This window comes from Electrophorus electricus, chromosome 13 (assembly GCF_041902795.1).
Source record: "Electrophorus electricus isolate QZ-2024a chromosome 13, ASM4190279v1, whole genome shotgun sequence".
Lineage (NCBI taxonomy): Eukaryota > Metazoa > Chordata > Actinopteri > Gymnotiformes > Gymnotidae > Electrophorus > Electrophorus electricus.
Window position 1 is genome coordinate 20,983,276 of NC_137509.1, and position 20,625 is coordinate 21,003,900.

General features: G+C 36.3%; 1 non-coding gene and 19 pseudogenes across 1 annotated transcript; all 20 read left to right on the plus strand.

Annotated features, from left to right (window-relative positions):
• The first annotated feature begins 1,209 nt into the window (after positions 1–1,209).
• On the plus strand, positions 1,210–1,328 carry LOC145647702 (5S ribosomal RNA; annotated as a pseudogene).
• A 352-nt stretch (positions 1,329–1,680) lies between these two features.
• On the plus strand, positions 1,681–1,799 carry LOC145650037 (5S ribosomal RNA; annotated as a pseudogene).
• A 352-nt stretch (positions 1,800–2,151) lies between these two features.
• Positions 2,152–2,270, plus strand: LOC145644007 (5S ribosomal RNA; annotated as a pseudogene).
• Positions 2,271–3,496: 1,226 nt separating this feature from the next.
• Positions 3,497–3,615, plus strand: LOC145650038 (5S ribosomal RNA; annotated as a pseudogene).
• Positions 3,616–4,187: 572 nt separating this feature from the next.
• On the plus strand, positions 4,188–4,306 carry LOC145649290 (5S ribosomal RNA). Its single transcript, XR_014116568.1, has one exon. It is a non-coding gene; the product is annotated as a 5S ribosomal RNA (ribosomal RNA).
• Positions 4,307–5,097: 791 nt separating this feature from the next.
• LOC145646930 (5S ribosomal RNA) lies at positions 5,098–5,216 on the plus strand (annotated as a pseudogene).
• Positions 5,217–6,007: 791 nt separating this feature from the next.
• LOC145650317 (5S ribosomal RNA) lies at positions 6,008–6,126 on the plus strand (annotated as a pseudogene).
• Positions 6,127–6,478: 352 nt separating this feature from the next.
• LOC145643853 (5S ribosomal RNA) lies at positions 6,479–6,597 on the plus strand (annotated as a pseudogene).
• A 1,106-nt stretch (positions 6,598–7,703) lies between these two features.
• On the plus strand, positions 7,704–7,822 carry LOC145646693 (5S ribosomal RNA; annotated as a pseudogene).
• Positions 7,823–8,831: 1,009 nt separating this feature from the next.
• LOC145650039 (5S ribosomal RNA) lies at positions 8,832–8,950 on the plus strand (annotated as a pseudogene).
• Positions 8,951–9,522: 572 nt separating this feature from the next.
• LOC145643854 (5S ribosomal RNA) lies at positions 9,523–9,641 on the plus strand (annotated as a pseudogene).
• Positions 9,642–10,651: 1,010 nt separating this feature from the next.
• Positions 10,652–10,770, plus strand: LOC145650318 (5S ribosomal RNA; annotated as a pseudogene).
• Positions 10,771–11,122: 352 nt separating this feature from the next.
• On the plus strand, positions 11,123–11,241 carry LOC145643855 (5S ribosomal RNA; annotated as a pseudogene).
• Positions 11,242–12,564: 1,323 nt separating this feature from the next.
• On the plus strand, positions 12,565–12,683 carry LOC145646694 (5S ribosomal RNA; annotated as a pseudogene).
• Positions 12,684–13,692: 1,009 nt separating this feature from the next.
• LOC145650442 (5S ribosomal RNA) lies at positions 13,693–13,811 on the plus strand (annotated as a pseudogene).
• A 352-nt stretch (positions 13,812–14,163) lies between these two features.
• LOC145650378 (5S ribosomal RNA) lies at positions 14,164–14,282 on the plus strand (annotated as a pseudogene).
• Positions 14,283–15,605: 1,323 nt separating this feature from the next.
• On the plus strand, positions 15,606–15,724 carry LOC145646695 (5S ribosomal RNA; annotated as a pseudogene).
• Positions 15,725–16,953: 1,229 nt separating this feature from the next.
• On the plus strand, positions 16,954–17,072 carry LOC145645700 (5S ribosomal RNA; annotated as a pseudogene).
• A 1,323-nt stretch (positions 17,073–18,395) lies between these two features.
• LOC145646696 (5S ribosomal RNA) lies at positions 18,396–18,514 on the plus strand (annotated as a pseudogene).
• Positions 18,515–19,743: 1,229 nt separating this feature from the next.
• LOC145645701 (5S ribosomal RNA) lies at positions 19,744–19,862 on the plus strand (annotated as a pseudogene).
• The last annotated feature ends 763 nt before the right edge of the window (positions 19,863–20,625 follow it).

Below are 20,625 nucleotides of genomic sequence, written 5' to 3' on the forward strand. Positions count from 1 at the left end.
TTTACTTTCAAGCTGACATGCTCAAATGTGAAGTGCAGTGATTAATAAAAAAAACTATCTGTTAGCACCTGGGAATAGCAGATGCTGTAAGTTTTTTTTGCATCACTTTCATTTACTCTCCAACTCACGTGCCTAAATGTGAAGTGCAGTGATTCATCAAAAACTATCTGTTAGCAACTTGGACTACGAGATGCTGTAAGCTTCTCTTGCATCACTTTAATTTACTGTCAAGATGACATGCTAGGATGTGAAGTGCAGTGATTAATTAAAAAAACTATCTGTTAGCACCTGGGAATAGCAGATGCTGTAAGTTTTTGTTGCATCACTTTAATTTAATCTGCAACTGACAAGCTTGTATGTGAAGTGTACAGATTAAATAGAAATATTTTAGTACCAGGGAATAGCAGGTGCTGTAAGATTGTATTGCATCCCTTTAATTTATTTTCAAGCTATCATGTTCAAATTTGAAGTGCAGTGAATAATTAACTCAAACTATCTGTTAGCACCTGGGAATAGCAGATGCTGTAAGTTTTTGTTGCATCACTTTACTTTAATCTGCAACTCACAAGCTTATATGTCAAGTGTACAGATTAAATAGAAATATTTTAGTACCAGGGAATAGCAGGTGCTGTAAGATTGTATTGCATCCCTTTAATTTATGTTCAAGCTATCATGTTCAAATTTGAAGTGCAGTGAATAATTAACTCAAACTATCTGTTAGCACCTGGGAATAGCAGATGCTGTAAGTTTTTGTTGCATCACTTTACTTTAATCTGCAACTGACAAGCTTGTATGTGAAGTGTACAGATTAAATAGAAATATTTTAGTACCAGGGAATAGCAGGTGCTGTAAGATTGTATTGCATCCCTTTAATTTATGTTCAAGCTATCATGTTCAAATTTGAAGTGCAGTGAATAATTAACTTAAACTATCTGTTAGCACCTGGGAATAGCAGATGCTGTACGTTTTTTTTTGCATCACTTTCATTTACTCTCCAACTCACATGCCTGAATGTGAAGTGCAGTGATTCATCAAAAAACTGTCTGTTAGTGCCTCCGTATACCAGATGTTGTAAGCTTTTATTGCATCATTTAATTTACATTCAAGATACCATTCTAGAATGTCAAGTGCAGGGATTAATAAAAAAAATTGTCAGATTGGTCTTTGATCATATTTGCTATGATTAGGAAATTTGAGTAAGTGTTTAAAGTTTACGGCCACACCAGCTTGAGAACGCCCAATCTCATCTGACCTTGGAAGCTAAGCAAGTTTGGGCCTGGATAGTACTGAGGTGGGACCCTCCTTAGGAATACCAGGTGCTGTAAGCTTTTATTGCATCACTTTAATTTACTTTCAAGCTGACATGCTCAAATGTGAAGTGCAGTGATTAATAAAAAAAACTATCTGTTAGCACCTGGGAATAGCAGATGCTGTAAGTTTTTTTTGCATCACTTTCATTTACTCTCCAACTCACGTGCCTGAATGTGAAGTGCAGTGATTCATCAAAAAACTGTCTGTTAGTGCCTCCGTATACCAGATGTTGTAAGCTTTTATTGCATCATTTAATTTACATTCAAGATACCATTCTAGAATGTCAAGTGCAGGGATTAATAAAAAAAATTGTCAGATTGGTCTTTGATCATATTTGCTATGATTAGGAAATTTGAGTAAGTGTTTAAAGTTTACGGCCACACCAGCTTGAGAACGCCCAATCTCATCTGACCTTGGAAGCTAAGCAAGTTTGGGACTGGATAGTACTGAGGTGGGACCCTCCCTAGGAATACCAGGTGCTGTAAGCTTTTATTGCATCACTTTAATTTACTTTCAAGCTGACATGCTCAAATGTGAAGTGCAGTGATTAATAAAAAAAACTATCTGTTAGCACCTGGGAATAGCAGATGCTGTAAGTTTTTTTTGCATCACTTTCAATTACTCTCCAACTCACATGCCTGAATGTGAAGTGCAGTGATTCATCAAAAAACTGTCTGTTAGTGCCTCCGTATACCAGATGTTGTAAACTTTTATTGCATCATTTAATTTACATTCAAGATACCTTTCTAGAATGTCAAGTGCAGGGATTAATAAAAAAAAATGTCAGATTGGTCTTTGATCATATTTGCTATGATTAGGAAATTTGAGTAAGTGTTTAAATCTTACGGCCGCACCAGCTTGAGCACGCCCAATCTCATCTGACCTTGGAAGCTAAGCAAGTTTGGGTCTGGATAGTACTGAGGTGGGACCCTACTTAGGAATACCAGGTGTTGTAAGCTTTTATTGCATCACTTTAATTTACTTTCAAGCTGACATGCTCAAATGTGAAGTGCAGTGATTAATAAAAAAAACTATCTGTTAGCACCTGGGAATAGCAGATGCTGTAAGTTTTTTTTGCATCACTTTCATTTACTCTCCAACTCACGTGCCTAAATGTGAAGTGCAGTGATTCATCAAAAACTATCTGTTAGCAACTTGGACTACGAGATGCTGTAAGCTTCTCTTGCATCACTTTAATTTACTGTCAAGATGACATGCTAGGATGTGAAGTGCAGTGATTAATTAAAAAAACTATCTGTTAGCACCTGGGAATAGCAGATGCTGTAAGTTTTTGTTGCATCACTTTAATTTAATCTGCAACTGACAAGCTTGTATGTGAAGTGTACAGATTAAATAGAAATATTTTAGTACCAGGGAATAGCAGGTGCTGTAAGATTGTATTGCATCCCTTTAATTTATTTTCAAGCTATCATGTTCAAATTTGAAGTGCAGTGAATAATTAACTCAAACTATCTGTTAGCACCTGGGAATAGCAGATGCTGTAAGTTTTTGTTGCATCACTTTACTTTAATCTGCAACTCACAAGCTTATATGTCAAGTGTACAGATTAAATAGAAATATTTTAGTACCAGGGAATAGCAGGTGCTGTAAGATTGTATTGCATCCCTTTAATTTATGTTCAAGCTATCATGTTCAAATTTGAAGTGCAGTGAATAATTAACTCAAACTATCTGTTAGCACCTGGGAATAGCAGATGCTGTAAGTTTTTGTTGCATCACTTTACTTTAATCTGCAACTGACAAGCTTGTATGTGAAGTGTACAGATTAAATAGAAATATTTTAGTACCAGGGAATAGCAGGTGCTGTAAGATTGTATTGCATCCCTTTAATTTATGTTCAAGCTATCATGTTCAAATTTGAAGTGCAGTGAATAATTAACTTAAACTATCTGTTAGCACCTGGGAATAGCAGATGCTGTAAGTTTTTTTTGCATCACTTTCAATTACTCTCCAACTCACGTGCCTGAATGTGAAGTGCAGTGATTCATCAAAAAACTGTCTGTTAGTGCCTCCGTATACCAGATGTTGTAAGCTTTTATTGCATCATTTAATTTACATTCAAGATACCATTCTAGAATGTCAAGTGCAGGGATTAATAAAAAAAATTGTCAGATTGGTCTTTGATCATATTTGCTATGATTAGGAAATTTGAGTAAGTGTTTAAAGTTTACGGCCACACCAGCTTGAGAACGCCCAATCTCATCTGACCTTGGAAGCTAAGCAAGTTTGGGACTGGATAGTACTGAGGTGGGACCCTCCCTAGGAATACCAGGTGCTGTAAGCTTTTATTGCATCACTTTAATTTACTTTCAAGCTGACATGCTCAAATGTGAAGTGCAGTGATTAATAAAAAAAACTATCTGTTAGCACCTGGGAATAGCAGATGCTGTAAGTTTTTTTTGCATCACTTTCATTTACTCTCCAACTCACGTGCCTAAATGTGAAGTGCAGTGATTCATCAAAAACTATCTGTTAGCAACTTGGACTACGAGATGCTGTAAGCTTCTCTCGCATCAATTTAATTTACTGTCAAGATGACATGCTAGGATGTGAAATGCAATGATTAATAAAAAAAACTATCTGTTAGCACCTGGGAATAGCAGATGCTGTAAGTTTTTTTTGCATCACTTTCATTTACTCTCCAACTCACATGCCTGAATGTGAAGTGCAGTGATTCATCAAAAAACTCTCTGTTAGTGCCTCCGTATACCAGATGTTGTAAGCTTTTATTGCATCATTTAATTTACATTCAAGATACCATTCTAGAATGTCAAGTGCAGGGATTAATAAAAAAAATTGTCAGATTGGTCTTTGATCATATTTGCTATGATTAGGAAATTTGAGTAAGTGTTTAAAGCTTACGGCCACACCAGCTTGAGAACGCCCAATCTCATCTGACCTTGGAAGCTAAGCAAGTTTGGGCCTGGATAGTACTGAGGTGGGACCCTACCTAGGAATACCAGGTGCTGTAAGCTTTTATTGCATCACTTTAATTTACTTTCAAGCTGACATGCTCAAATGTGAAGTGCAGTGATTAATAAAAAAAACTATCTGTTAGCACCTGGGAATAGCAGGTGCTGTAAGTTTTTTTTGCATCACTTTCATTTACTCTCCAACTCACGTGCCTAAATGTGAAATGCAGTGATTCATCAAAAACTATCTGTTAGCAACTTGGACTACGAGATGCTGTAAGCTTCTCTCGCATCAATTTAATTTACTGTCAAGATGACATGCTAGGATGTGAAATGCAGTGATTAATTAAAAAAACTATCTGTTAGCACCTGGGAATAGCAGATGCTGTAAGTTTTTGTTGCATCACTTTACTTTAATCTGCAACTGACAAGCTTGTATGTGAAGTGTACAGATTAAATAGAAATATTTTAGTACCAGGGAATAGCAGGTGCTGTAAGATTGTATTGCATCCCTTTAATTTATGTTCAAGCTATCATGTTCAAATTTGAAGTGCAGTGAATAATTAACTTAAACTATCTGTTAGCACCTGGGAATAGCAGATGCTGTACGTTTTTTTTTGCATCACTTTCATTTACTCTCCAACTCACATGCCTGAATGTGAAGTGCAGTGATTCATCAAAAAACTGTCTGTTAGTGCCTCCGTATACCAGATGTTGTAAGCTTTTATTGCATCATTTAATTTACATTCAAGATAACATTCTAGAATGTCAAGTGCAGGGATTAATAAAAAAAATTGTCAGATTGGTCTTTGATCATATTTGCTATGATTAGGCAATTTGAGTAAGTGTTTAAGGTTTACGGCCACACCAGCTTGAGAACGCCCAATCTCATCTGACCTTGGAAGCTAAGCAAGTTTGGGCCTGGATAGTACTGAGGTGGGACTCTACCTAGGAATACCAGGTGCTGTAAGCTCTTCTTGCATCACTTTAATTTACTTTCAAGCTGACATGCTCAAATGTGAAGTGCAGTGATTAATAAAAAAAACTATCTGTTAGCACCTGGGAATAGCAGATGCTGTAAGTTTTTTTTGCATCACCTTCATTTACTCTCCAACTCACGTGCCTAAATGTGAAGTGCAGTGATTCATCAAAAACTATCTGTTAGCAACTTGGACTACGAGATGCTGTAAGCTTCTCTCGCATCAATTTAATTTACTGTCAAGATGACATGCTAGGATGTGAAATGCAGTGATTAATTAAAAAAACTATCTGTTAGCACCTGGGAATAGCAGATGCTGTAAGTTTTTGTTGCATCACTTTACTTTAATCTGCAACTGACAAGCTTGTATGTGAAGTGTACAGATTAAATAGAAATATTTTAGTACCAGGGAATAGCAGGTGCTGTAAGATTGTATTGCATCCCTTTAATTTATGTTCAAGCTATCATGTTCAAATTTGAAGTGCAGTGAATAATTAACTTAAACTATCTGTTAGCACCTGGGAATAGCAGATGCTGTACGTTTTTTTTTGCATCACTTTCATTTACTCTCCAACTCACATGCCTGAATGTGAAGTGCAGTGATTCATCAAAAAACTGTCTGTTAGTGCCTCCGTATACCAGATGTTGTAAGCTTTTATTGCATCATTTAATTTACATTCAAGATAACATTCTAGAATGTCAAGTGCAGGGATTAATAAAAAAAATTGTCAGATTGGTCTTTGATCATATTTGCTATGATTAGGCAATTTGAGTAAGTGTTTAAGGCTTACGGCCACACCAGCTTGAGAACGCCGAATCTCATCTGACCTTGGAAGCTAAGCAAGTTTGGGCCTAGATAGTACTGAGGTGGGACCCTACCTAGGAATACCAGGTGCTGTAAGCTTTTCTTGCATCACTTTAATTTACTTTCAAGCTGACATGCTCAAATGTGAAGTGCAGTGATTAATAAAAAAAACTATCAGTTAGCACCTGGGAATAGCAGATGCTGTAAGTTTTTTTTGCATCACTTTCATTTACTCTCCAACTCACATGCCTGAATGTGAAGTGCAGTGATTCATCAAAAAACTGTCTTTTAGTGCCTCCGTATACCAGATGTTGTAAGCTTTTATTGCATCATTTAATTTACATTCAAGATAACATTCTAGAATGTCAATTGCAGGGATTAATAAAAAAAATTGTCAGATTGGTCTTTGATCATATTTGCTATGATTAGCAAATTTGAGTAAGTGTTTAAATCTTACGGCCGCACCAGCTTGAGGACGCCCGATCTCATCTGACCTTGGAAGCTAAGCAAGTTTGGGTCTGGATAGTACTGAGGTGGGACCCTACCTAGGAATACCAGGTGCTGTAAGCTTTTCTTGCATCACTTTAATTTACTTTCAAGCTGACATGCTCAAATGTGAAGTGCAGTGATTAATAAAAAAAAACTATCTGTTAGCACCTGGGAATAGCAGATGCTGTAAGTCTTTTTTGCATCACTTTCATTTACTCTCCAACTCACATGCCTGAATGTGAAGTGCAGTTATTCATCAAAAAAATATCTGTTAGCACCATGGACTACGAGATGCTGTAAGCTTCTCTTGCATCACTTTAATTTACTGTCAAGATGATATGCTAGGATGTGAAGTGCAGTGATTAATTAAAAAAACTATCTGTTAGCACCTGGGAATAGCAGATGCTGTAAGTTTTTGTTGCATCACTTTACTTTAATCTGCAACTGACAAGCTTGTATGTGAAGTGTACAGATTAAATAGAAATATTTTAGTACCAGGGAATAGCAGGTGCTGTAAGATTGTATTGCATCCCTTTAATTTATGTTCAAGCTATCATGTTCAAATTTGAAGTGCAGTGAATAATTAACTCAAACTATCTGTTAGCACCTGGGAATAGCAGATGCTGTAAGTTTTTTTTGCATCACTTTCATTTACTCTCCAACTCACATGCCTGAATGTGAAGTGCAGTGATTCATCAAAAAACTATATGTTAGCACATTGGACTACGAGATGCTGTAAGCTTCTCTTGCATCACTTTAATTAACTGTCAAGATGACATGCTAGGATGTGAAATGCAGTGATTAATTAAATAAACTATCTGTTAGCACCTGGGAATAGCAGATGCTGTAAGTTTTTGTTGCATCACTTTACTTTAATCTGCAACTGACAAGCTTGTATGTGAAGTGTACAGATTAAATAGAAATATTTTAGTACCAGGGAATAGCAGGTGCTGTAAGATTGTTTGCATCCCTTTAATTTATGTTCAAGCTATCATGTTCAAATTTGAAGTACAGTGAATAATTAGTGCCTCCGTATACCAGCTCCGTATTGTAAGCTTTTATTGCATCATTTAATTACATTCAAGATAACATTCTAGAATGTCAAGTGCAGGGATTAATAAAAAAAATTGTCAGATTGGTCTTTGATCATATTTGCTATGATTAGGCAATTTGAGTAAGCGTTTAAGGCTTACGGCCACACCAGCTTGAGAACGCCCAATCTCATCTGACCTTGGAAGCTAAGCAAGTTTGGGCCTGAATAGTACTGAGGTGGGACCCTACCTAGGAATACCAGGTGCTGTAAGCTTTTCTTGCATCACTTTAATTTACTTTCAAGCTGACATGCTCAAATGTGAAGTGCAGTGATTAATAAAAAAAACTATCTGTTAGCACCTGGGAATAGCAGATGCTGTAAGTTTTTTTTGCATCACTTTCATTTACTCTCCAACTCACATGCCTGAATGTGAAGTGCAGTGATTCCTCAAAAATCTATCTGTTAGCACCTTGGACTACGAGATGCTGTAAGCTTCTCTTGCATCACTTTAATTTACTTTCAAGATGACATGCTAGGATGTGAAGTGCAGTGATTAATTAAAAAAACTATCTGTTAGCACCTGGGAATAGCAAATGCTGTAAGTTTTTGTTGCATCACTTTACTTTAATCTGCAACTGACAAGCTTGTATGTGAAGTGTACAGATTAAATAGAAATATTTTAGTACCAGGGAATAGCAGGTGCTGTAAGATTGTATTGCATCCCTTTAATTTATGCTCAAGCTATCATGTTCAAATTTGAAGTGCAGTGAATAATTAACTCAAACTATCTGTTAGCACCTGGGAATAGCAGATGCTGTAAGTTTTTGTTGCATCACTTTACTTTAATCTGCAACTGACAAGCTTGTATGTGAAGTGTACAGATTAAATAGAAATATTTTAGTACCAGGGAATAGCAGGTGCTGTAAGATTGTATTGCATCCCTTTAATTTATGTTCAAGCTATCATGTTCAAATTTGAAGTGCAGTGAATAATTAACTTAAACTATCTGTTAGCACCTGGGAATAGCAGATGCTGTAAGTTTTTTTTGCATCACTTTCAATTACTCTCCAACTCACGTGCCTGAATGTGAAGTGCAGTGATTCATCAAAAAACTGTCTGTTAGTGCCTCCGTATACCAGATGTTGTAAGCTTTTATTGCATCATTTAATTTACATTCAAGATACCATTCTAGAATGTCAAGTGCAGGGATTAATAAAAAAAATTGTCAGATTGGTCTTTGATCATATTTGCTATGATTAGGAAATTTGAGTAAGTGTTTAAAGTTTACGGCCACACCAGCTTGAGAACGCCCAATCTCATCTGACCTTGGAAGCTAAGCAAGTTTGGGACTGGATAGTACTGAGGTGGGACCCTCCCTAGGAATACCAGGTGCTGTAAGCTTTTATTGCATCACTTTAATTTACTTTCAAGCTGACATGCTCAAATGTGAAGTGCAGTGATTAATAAAAAAAACTATCTGTTAGCACCTGGGAATAGCAGATGCTGTAAGTTTTTTTTGCATCACTTTCATTTACTCTCCAACTCACGTGCCTAAATGTGAAGTGCAGTGATTCATCAAAAACTATCTGTTAGCAACTTGGACTACGAGATGCTGTAAGCTTCTCTCGCATCAATTTAATTTACTGTCAAGATGACATGCTAGGATGTGAAATGCAATGATTAATAAAAAAAACTATCTGTTAGCACCTGGGAATAGCAGATGCTGTAAGTTTTTTTTGCATCACTTTCATTTACTCTCCAACTCACATGCCTGAATGTGAAGTGCAGTGATTCATCAAAAAACTGTCTGTTAGTGCCTCCGTATACCAGATGTTGTAAGCTTTTATTGCATCATTTAATTTACATTCAAGATAACATTCTAGAATGTCAATTGCAGGGATTAATAAAAAAAATTGTCAGATTGGTCTTTGATCATATTTGCTATGATTAGCAAATTTGAGTAAGTGTTTAAATCTTACGGCCGCACCAGCTTGAGGACGCCCGATCTCATCTGACCTTGGAAGCTAAGCAAGTTTGGGTCTGGATAGTACTGAGGTGGGACCCTACCTAGGAATACCAGGTGCTGTAAGCTTTTCTTGCATCACTTTAATTTACTTTCAAGCTGACATGCTCAAATGTGAAGTGCAGTGATTAATAAAAAAAACTATCTGTTAGCACCTGGGAATAGCAGATGCTGTAAGTCTTTTTTGCATCACTTTCATTTACTCTCCAACTCACATGCCTGAATGTGAAGTGCAGTTATTCATCAAAAAAATATCTGTTAGCACCATGGACTACGAGATGCTGTAAGCTTCTCTTGCATCACTTTAATTTACTGTCAAGATGATATGCTAGGATGTGAAGTGCAGTGATTAATTAAAAAAACTATCTGTTAGCACCTGGGAATAGCAGATGCTGTAAGTTTTTGTTGCATCACTTTAATTTAATCTGCAACTGACAAGCTTGTATGTGAAGTGTACAGATTAAATAGAAATATTTTAGTACCAGGGAATAGCAGGTGCTGTAAGATTGTATTGCATCCCTTTAATTTATTTTCAAGCTATCATGTTCAAATTTGAAGTGCAGTGAATAATTAACTCAAACTATCTGTTAGCACCTGGGAATAGCAGATGCTGTAAGTTTTTGTTGCATCACTTTACTTTAATCTGCAACTGACAAGCTTGTATGTGAAGTGTACAGATTAAATAGAAATATTTTAGTACCATGGAATAGCAGGTGCTGTAAGATTGTATTGCATCCCTTTAATTTATTTTCAAGCTATCATGTTCAAATTTGAAGTGCAGTGAATAATTAACTTAAACTATCTGTTAGCACCTGGGAATAGCAGATGCTGTACGTTTTTTTTTGCATCACTTTCATTTACTCTCCAACTCACATGCCTGAATGTGAAGTGCAGTGATTCATCAAAAAACTGTCTGTTAGTGCCTCCGTATACCAGATGTTGTAAGCTTTTATTGCATCATTTAATTTACATTCAAGATAACATTCTAGAATGTCAAGTGCAGGGATTAATAAAAAAAATTGTCAGATTGGTCTTTGATCATATTTGCTATGATTAGGCAATTTGAGTAAGTGTTTAAGGCTTACGGCCACACCAGCTTGAGAACGCCGAATCTCATCTGACCTTGGAAGCTAAGCAAGTTTGGGCCTAGATAGTACTGAGGTGGGACCCTACCTAGGAATACCAGGTGCTGTAAGCTTTTCTTGCATCACTTTAATTTACTTTCAAGCTGACATGCTCAAATGTGAAGTGCAGTGATTAATAAAAAAAACTATCAGTTAGCACCTGGGAATAGCAGATGCTGTAAGTTTTTTTTGCATCACTTTCATTTACTCTCCAACTCACATGCCTGAATGTGAAGTGCAGTGATTCATCAAAAAACTGTCTTTTAGTGCCTCCGTATACCAGATGTTGTAAGCTTTTATTGCATCATTTAATTTACATTCAAGATAACATTCTAGAATGTCAATTGCAGGGATTAATAAAAAAAATTGTCAGATTGGTCTTTGATCATATTTGCTATGATTAGCAAATTTGAGTAAGTGTTTAAATCTTACGGCCGCACCAGCTTGAGGACGCCCGATCTCATCTGACCTTGGAAGCTAAGCAAGTTTGGGTCTGGATAGTACTGAGGTGGGACCCTACCTAGGAATACCAGGTGCTGTAAGCTTTTCTTGCATCACTTTAATTTACTTTCAAGCTGACATGCTCAAATGTGAAGTGCAGTGATTAATAAAAAAAACTATCTGTTAGCACCTGGGAATAGCAGATGCTGTAAGTCTTTTTTGCATCACTTTCATTTACTCTCCAACTCACATGCCTGAATGTGAAGTGCAGTTATTCATCAAAAAAATATCTGTTAGCACCATGGACTACGAGATGCTGTAAGCTTCTCTTGCATCACTTTAATTTACTGTCAAGATGATATGCTAGGATGTGAAGTGCAGTGATTAATTAAAAAAACTATCTGTTAGCACCTGGGAATAGCAGATGCTGTAAGTTTTTGTTGCATCACTTTAATTTAATCTGCAACTGACAAGCTTGTATGTGAAGTGTACAGATTAAATAGAAATATTTTAGTACCAGGGAATAGCAGGTGCTGTAAGATTGTATTGCATCCCTTTAATTTATTTTCAAGCTATCATGTTCAAATTTGAAGTGCAGTGAATAATTAACTCAAACTATCTGTTAGCACCTGGGAATAGCAGATGCTGTAAGTTTTTGTTGCATCACTTTACTTTAATCTGCAACTGACAAGCTTGTATGTGAAGTGTACAGATTAAATAGAAATATTTTAGTACCAGGGAATAGCAGGTGCTGTAAGATTGTATTGCATCCCTTTAATTTATGTTCAAGCTATCATGTTCAAATTTGAAGTGCAGTGAATAATTAACTCAAACTATCTGTTAGCACCTGGGAATAGCAGATGCTGTAAGTTTTTTTTGCATCACTTTCATTTACTCTCCAACTCACATGCCTGAATGTGAAGTGCAGTGATTCATCAAAAAACTATATGTTAGCACATTGGACTACGAGATGCTGTAAGCTTCTCTTGCATCACTTTAATTAACTGTCAAGATGACATGCTAGGATGTGAAATGCAGTGATTAATTAAATAAACTATCTGTTAGCACCTGGGAATAGCAGATGCTGTAAGTTTTTGTTGCATCACTTTACTTTAATCTGCAACTGACAAGCTTGTATGTGAAGTGTACAGATTAAATAGAAATATTTTAGTACCAGGGAATAGCAGGTGCTGTAAGATTGTTTGCATCCCTTTAATTTATGTTCAAGCTATCATGTTCAAATTTGAAGTACAGTGAATAATTAGTGCCTCCGTATACCAGCTCCGTATTGTAAGCTTTTATTGCATCATTTAATTACATTCAAGATAACATTCTAGAATGTCAAGTGCAGGGATTAATAAAAAAAATTGTCAGATTGGTCTTTGATCATATTTGCTATGATTAGGCAATTTGAGTAAGCGTTTAAGGCTTACGGCCACACCAGCTTGAGAACGCCCAATCTCATCTGACCTTGGAAGCTAAGCAAGTTTGGGCCTGAATAGTACTGAGGTGGGACCCTACCTAGGAATACCAGGTGCTGTAAGCTTTTCTTGCATCACTTTAATTTACTTTCAAGCTGACATGCTCAAATGTGAAGTGCAGTGATTAATAAAAAAAACTATCTGTTAGCACCTGGGAATAGCAGATGCTGTAAGTTTTTTTTGCATCACTTTCATTTACTCTCCAACTCACATGCCTGAATGTGAAGTGCAGTGATTCCTCAAAAATCTATCTGTTAGCACCTTGGACTACGAGATGCTGTAAGCTTCTCTTGCATCACTTTAATTTACTTTCAAGATGACATGCTAGGATGTGAAGTGCAGTGATTAATTAAAAAAACTATCTGTTAGCACCTGGGAATAGCAAATGCTGTAAGTTTTTGTTGCATCACTTTACTTTAATCTGCAACTGACAAGCTTGTATGTGAAGTGTACAGATTAAATAGAAATATTTTAGTACCAGGGAATAGCAGGTGCTGTAAGATTGTATTGCATCCCTTTAATTTATGCTCAAGCTATCATGTTCAAATTTGAAGTGCAGTGAACAATTAACTCAAACTATCTGTTAGCACCTGGGAATAGCAGATGCTGTAAGTTTTTGTTGCATCACTTTACTTTAATCTGCAACTGACAAGCTTGTATGTGAAGTGTACAGATTAAATAGAAATATTTTAGTACCAGGGAATAGCAGGTGCTGTAAGATTGTATTGCATCCCTTTAATTTATGTTCAAGCTATCATGTTCAAATTTGAAGTGCAGTGAATAATTAACTTAAACTATCTGTTAGCACCTGGGAATAGCAGATGCTGTAAGTTTTTTTTGCATCACTTTCAATTACTCTCCAACTCACGTGCCTGAATGTGAAGTGCAGTGATTCATCAAAAAACTGTCTGTTAGTGCCTCCGTATACCAGATGTTGTAAGCTTTTATTGCATCATTTAATTTACATTCAAGATACCATTCTAGAATGTCAAGTGCAGGGATTAATAAAAAAAATTGTCAGATTGGTCTTTGATCATATTTGCTATGATTAGGAAATTTGAGTAAGTGTTTAAAGTTTACGGCCACACCAGCTTGAGAACGCCCAATCTCATCTGACCTTGGAAGCTAAGCAAGTTTGGAACTGGATAGTACTGAGGTGGGACTCTACCTAGGAATACCAGGTGCTGTAAGCTTTTATTGCATCACTTTAATTTACTTTCAAGCTGACATGCTCAAATGTGAAGTGCAGTGATTAATAAAAAAAACTATCTGTTAGCACCTGGGAATAGCAGATGCTGTAAGTTTTTTTTGCATCACTTTCATTTACTCTCCAACTCACATGCCTGAATGTGAAGTGCAGTGATTCATCAAAAAACTGTCTGTTAGTGCCTCCGTATACCAGATGTTGTAAGCTTTTATTGCATCATTTAATTTACATTCAAGATACCATTCTAGAATGTCAAGTGCAGGGATTAATAAAAAAAATTGTCAGATTGGTCTTTGATCATATTTGCTATGATTAGGAAATTTGAGTAAGTGTTTAAAGCTTACGGCCACACCAGCTTGAGAACGCCCAATCTCATCTGACCTTGGAAGCTAAGCAAGTTTGGGCCTGGATAGTACTGAGGTGGGACCCTCCCTAGGAATACCAGGTGGTGCAAGCTTTTCTTGCATCACTTTAATTTACTTTCAAGTTGACATGCTCAAATGTGAAGTGCAGTGATTAATAAAAAAAACCATCTGTTAGCACCTGGGAATAGCCGATGCTGTAAGTTTTTTTTGCATCACTTTCATTTACTCTCCAACTCACATGCCTGAATGTGAAGTGCAGTGATTCCTCAAAAAACTATCTGTTAGCACCTTGGACTACGAGATGCTGTAAGCTTCTCTTGAATCACTTTAATTTACTGTCAAGATGACATGCTAAGATGTCAAATGCAGTGATTAATTAAAAAAACTATCTGTTAGCACCTGGGAATAGCAGATGCTGTAAGTTTTTGTTGCATCACTTTACTTTAATCTGCAACTGACAAGCTTGTATGTGAAGTGTACAGATTAAATAGAAATATTTTAGTACCAGGGAATAGCAGGTGCTGTAAGATTGTATTGCATCCCTTTAATTTATTTTCAAGCTATCATGTTCAAATTTGAAGTGCAGTGAATAATTAACTCAAACTATCTGTTAGCACCTGGGAATAGCAGATGCTGTAAGTTTTTGTTGCATCACTTTACTTTAATCTGCAACTGACAAGCTTGTATGTGAAGTGTACAGATTAAATAGAAATATTTTAGTACCAGGGAATAGCAGGTGCTGTAAGATTGTATTGCATCCCTTTAATTTATGTTCAAGCTATCATGTTCAAATTTGAAGTGCAGTGAATAATTAACTCAAACTATCTGTTAGCACCTGGGAATAGCAGATGCTGTAAGTTTTTTTTGCATCACTTTCATTTACTCTCCAACTCACATGCCTGAATGTGAAGTGCAGTGATTCATCAAAAAACTATATGTTAGCACATTGGACTACGAGATGCTGTAAGCTTCTCTTGCATCACTTTAATTAACTGTCAAGATGACATGCTAGGATGTGAAATGCAGTGATTAATTAAAAAAACTATCTGTTAGCACCTGGGAATAGCAGATGCTGTAAGTTTTTGTTGCATCACTTTACTTTAATCTGCAACTGACAAGCTTGTATGTGAAGTGTACAGATTAAATAGAAATATTTTAGTACCAGGGAATAGCAGGTGCTGTAAGATTGTTTGCATCCCTTTAATTTATGTTCAAGCTATCATGTTCAAATTTGAAGTACAGTGAATAATTAGTGCCTCCGTATACCAGCTCCGTATTGTAAGCTTTTATTGCATCATTTAATTACATTCAAGATAACATTCTAGAATGTCAAGTGCAGGGATTAATAAAAAAAATTGTCAGATTGGTCTTTGATCATATTTGCTATGATTAGGCAATTTGAGTAAGCGTTTAAGGCTTACGGCCACACCAGCTTGAGAACGCCCAATCTCATCTGACCTTGGAAGCTAAGCAAGTTTGGGCCTGAATAGTACTGAGGTGGGACCCTACCTAGGAATACCAGGTGCTGTAAGCTTTTCTTGCATCACTTTAATTTACTTTCAAGCTGACATGCTCAAATGTGAAGTGCAGTGATTAATAAAAAAAACTATCTGTTAGCACCTGGGAATAGCAGATGCTGTAAGTTTTTTTTGCATCACTTTCATTTACTCTCCAACTCACATGCCTGAATGTGAAGTGCAGTGATTCCTCAAAAATCTATCTGTTAGCACCTTGGACTACGAGATGCTGTAAGCTTCTCTTGCATCACTTTAATTTACTTTCAAGATGACATGCTAGGATGTGAAGTGCAGTGATTAATTAAAAAAACTATCTGTTAGCACCTGGGAATAGCAAATGCTGTAAGTTTTTGTTGCATCACTTTACTTTAATCTGCAACTGACAAGCTTGTATGTGAAGTGTACAGATTAACTAGAAATATTTTAGTACCAGGGAATAGCAGGTGCTGTAAGATTGTTTGCATCCCTTTAATTTATGCTCAAGCTATCATGTTCAAATTTGAAGTGCAGTGAATAATTAACTCAAACTATCTGTTAGCACCTGGGAATAGCAGATGCTGTAAGTTTTTTTTGCATCACTTTCATTTACTCTCCAACTCACATGCCTGAATGTGAAGTGCAGTGATTCATCAAAAAACTATATGTTAGCACCTTGGACTACGAGATGCTGTAAGCTTCTCTTGCATCACTTTAATTTACTGTCAAGATGACATGCTAGGATGTGAAATGCAGTGATTAATTAAAAAAACTATCTGTTAGCACCTGGGAATAGCAGATGCTGTAAGTTTTTGTTGCATCACTTTACTTTAATCTGCAACTGACAAGCTTGTATGTGAAGTGTACAGATTAAATAGAAATATTTTAGTACCAGGGAATAGCAGGTGCTGTAAGATTGTATTGCATCCCTTTAATTTATTTTCAAGCTATCATGTTCAAATTTGAAGTGCAGTGAATAATTAACTCAAACTGTCTGTTAGCACCTGGGAATAGCAGATGCTGTAAGTTTTTTTTGCATCACTTTCATTTACTCTCCAACTCACATGCCTGAATGTGAAGTGCAGTGATTCATCAAAAAACTGTCTGTTAGTGCCTCCGTATACCAGATGTTGTAAGCTTTTATTGCATCATTTAATTTACATTCAAGATAACATTCTAGAATGTCAATTGCAGGGATTAATAAAAAAAATTGTCAGATTGGTCTTTGATCATATTTGCTATGATTAGCAAATTTGAGTAAGTGTTTAAATCTTACGGCCGCACCAGCTTGAGGACGCCCAATCTCATCTGACCTTGGAAGCTAAGCAAGTTTGGGTCTGGATAGTACTGAGGTGGGACCCTCCCTAGGAATACCAGGTGGTGCAAGCTTTTCTTGCATCACTTTAATTTACTTTCAAGTTGACATGCTCAAATGTGAAGTGCAGTGATTAATAAAAAAAACTATCTGTTAGCACCTGGGAATAGCAGATGCTGTAAGTCTTTTTTGCATCACTTTCATTTACTCTCCAACTCACATGCCTGAATGTGAAGTGCAGTTATTCATCAAAAAAATATCTGTTAGCACCATGGACTACGAGATGCTGTAAGCTTCTCTTGCATCACTTTAATTTACTGTCAAGATGATATGCTAGGATGTGAAGTGCAGTGATTAATTAAAAAAACTATCTGTTAGCACCTGGGAATAGCAGATGCTGTAAGTTTTTGTTGCATCACTTTAATTTAATCTGCAACTGACAAGCTTGTATGTGAAGTGTACAGATTAAATAGAAATATTTTAGTACCAGGGAATAGCAGGTGCTGTAAGATTGTATTGCATCCCTTTAATTTATTTTCAAGCTATCATGTTCAAATTTGAAGTGCAGTGAATAATTAACTCAAACTATCTGTTAGCACCTGGGAATAGCAGATGCTGTAAGTTTTTGTTGCATCACTTTACTTTAATCTGCAACTGACAAGCTTGTATGTGAAGTGTACAGATTAAATAGAAATATTTTAGTACCAGGGAATAGCAGGTGCTGTAAGATTGTATTGCATCCCTTTAATTTATGTTCAAGCTATCATGTTCAAATTTGAAGTGCAGTGAATAATTAACTCAAACTATCTGTTAGCACCTGGGAATAGCAGATGCTGTAAGTTTTTTTTGCATCACTTTCATTTACTCTCCAACTCACATGCCTGAATGTGAAGTGCAGTGATTCATCAAAAAACTATATGTTAGCACATTGGACTACGAGATGCTGTAAGCTTCTCTTGCATCACTTTAATTAACTGTCAAGATGACATGCTAGGATGTGAAATGCAGTGATTAATTAAAAAAACTATCTGTTAGCACCTGGGAATAGCAGATGCTGTAAGTTTTTGTTGCATCACTTTACTTTAATCTGCAACTGACAAGCTTGTATGTGAAGTGTACAGATTAAATAGAAATATTTTAGTACCAGGGAATAGCAGGTGCTGTAAGATTGTTTGCATCCCTTTAATTTATGTTCAAGCTATCATGTTCAAATTTGAAGTACAGTGAATAATTAGTGCCTCCGTATACCAGCTCCGTATTGTAAGCTTTTATTGCATCATTTAATTACATTCAAGATAACATTCTAGAATGTCAAGTGCAGGGATTAATAAAAAAAATTGTCAGATTGGTCTTTGATCATATTTGCTATGATTAGGCAATTTGAGTAAGCGTTTAAGGCTTACGGCCACACCAGCTTGAGAACGCCCAATCTCATCTGACCTTGGAAGCTAAGCAAGTTTGGGCCTGAATAGTACTGAGGTGGGACCCTACCTAGGAATACCAGGTGCTGTAAGCTTTTCTTGCATCACTTTAATTTACTTTCAAGCTGACATGCTCAAATGTGAAGTGCAGTGATTAATAAAAAAAACTATCTGTTAGCACCTGGGAATAGCAGATGCTGTAAGTTTTTTTTGCATCACTTTCATTTACTCTCCAACTCACATGCCTGAATGTGAAGTGCAGTGATTCCTCAAAAATCTATCTGTTAGCACCTTGGACTACGAGATGCTGTAAGCTTCTCTTGCATCACTTTAATTTACTTTCAAGATGACATGCTAGGATGTGAAGTGCAGTGATTAATTAAAAAAACTATCTGTTAGCACCTGGGAATAGCAAATGCTGTAAGTTTTTGTTGCATCACTTTACTTTAATCTGCAACTGACAAGCTTGTATGTGAAGTGTACAGATTAACTAGAAATATTTTAGTACCAGGGAATAGCAGGTGCTGTAAGATTGTTTGCATCCCTTTAATTTATGCTCAAGCTATCATGTTCAAATTTGAAGTGCAGTGAATAATTAACTCAAACTATCTGTTAGCACCTGGGAATAGCAGATGCTGTAAGTTTTTTTTGCATCACTTTCATTTACTCTCCAACTCACATGCCTGAATGTGAAGTGCAGTGATTCATCAAAAAACTATATGTTAGCACCTTGGACTACGAGATGCTGTAAGCTTCTCTTGCATCACTTTAATTTACTGTCAAGATGACATGCTAGGATGTGAAATGCAGTGATTAATTAAAAAAACTATCTGTTAGCACCTGGGAATAGCAGATGCTGTAAGTTTTTGTTGCATCACTTTACTTTAATCTGCAACTGACAAGCTTGTATGTGAAGTGTACAGATTAAATAGAAATATTTTAGTACCAGGGAATAGCAGGTGCTGTAAGATTGTATTGCATCCCTTTAATTTATTTTCAAGCTATCATGTTCAAATTTGAAGTGCAGTGAATAATTAACTCAAACTGTCTGTTAGCACCTGGGAATAGCAGATGCTGTAAGTTTTTTTTGCATCACTTTCATTTACTCTCCAACTCACATGCCTGAATGTGAAGTGCAGTGATTCATCAAAAAACTGTCTGTTAGTGCCTCCGTATACCAGATGTTGTAAGCTTTTATTGCATCATTTAATTTACATTCAAGATAACATTCTAGAATGTCAATTGCAGGGATTAATAAAAAAAATTGTCAGATTGGTCTTTGATCATATTTGCTATGATTAGCAAATTTGAGTAAGTGTTTAAATCTTACGGCCGCACCAGCTTGAGGACGCCCAATCTCATCTGACCTTGGAAGCTAAGCAAGTTTGGGTCTGGATAGTACTGAGGTGGGACCCTCCCTAGGAATACCAGGTGGTGCAAGCTTTTCTTGCATCACTTTAATTTACTTTCAAGTTGACATGCTCAAATGTGAAGTGCAGTGATTAATAAAAAAAACTATCTGTTAGCACCTGGGAATAGCAGATGCTGTAAGTCTTTTTTGCATCACTTTCATTTACTCTCCAACTCACATGCCTGAATGTGAAGTGCAGTTATTCATCAAAAAAATATCTGTTAGCACCATGGACTACGAGATGCTGTAAGCTTCTCTTGCATCACTTTAATTTACTGTCAAGATGATATGCTAGGATGTGAAGTGCAGTGATTAATTAAAAAAACTATCTGTTAGCACCTGGGAATAGCAGATGCTGTAAGTTTTTGTTGCATCACTTTAATTTAATCTGCAACTGACAAGCTTGTATGTGAAGTGTACAGATTAAATAGAAATATTTTAGTACCAGGGAATAGCAGGTGCTGTAAGATTGTATTGCATCCCTTTAATTTATTTTCAAGCTATCATGTTCAAATTTGAAGTGCAGTGAATAATTAACTCAAACTATCTGTTAGCACCTGGGAATAGCAGATGCTGTAAGTTTTTGTTGCATCACTTTACTTTAATCTGCAACTGACAAGCTTGTATGTGAAGTGTACAGATTAAATAGAAATATTTTAGTACCATGGAATAGCAGGTGCTGTAAGATTGTATTGCATCCCTTTAATTTATGTTCAAGCTATCATGTTCAAATTTGAAGTGCAGTGAATAATTAACTCAAACTATCTGTTAGCACCTGGGAATAGCAGATGCTGT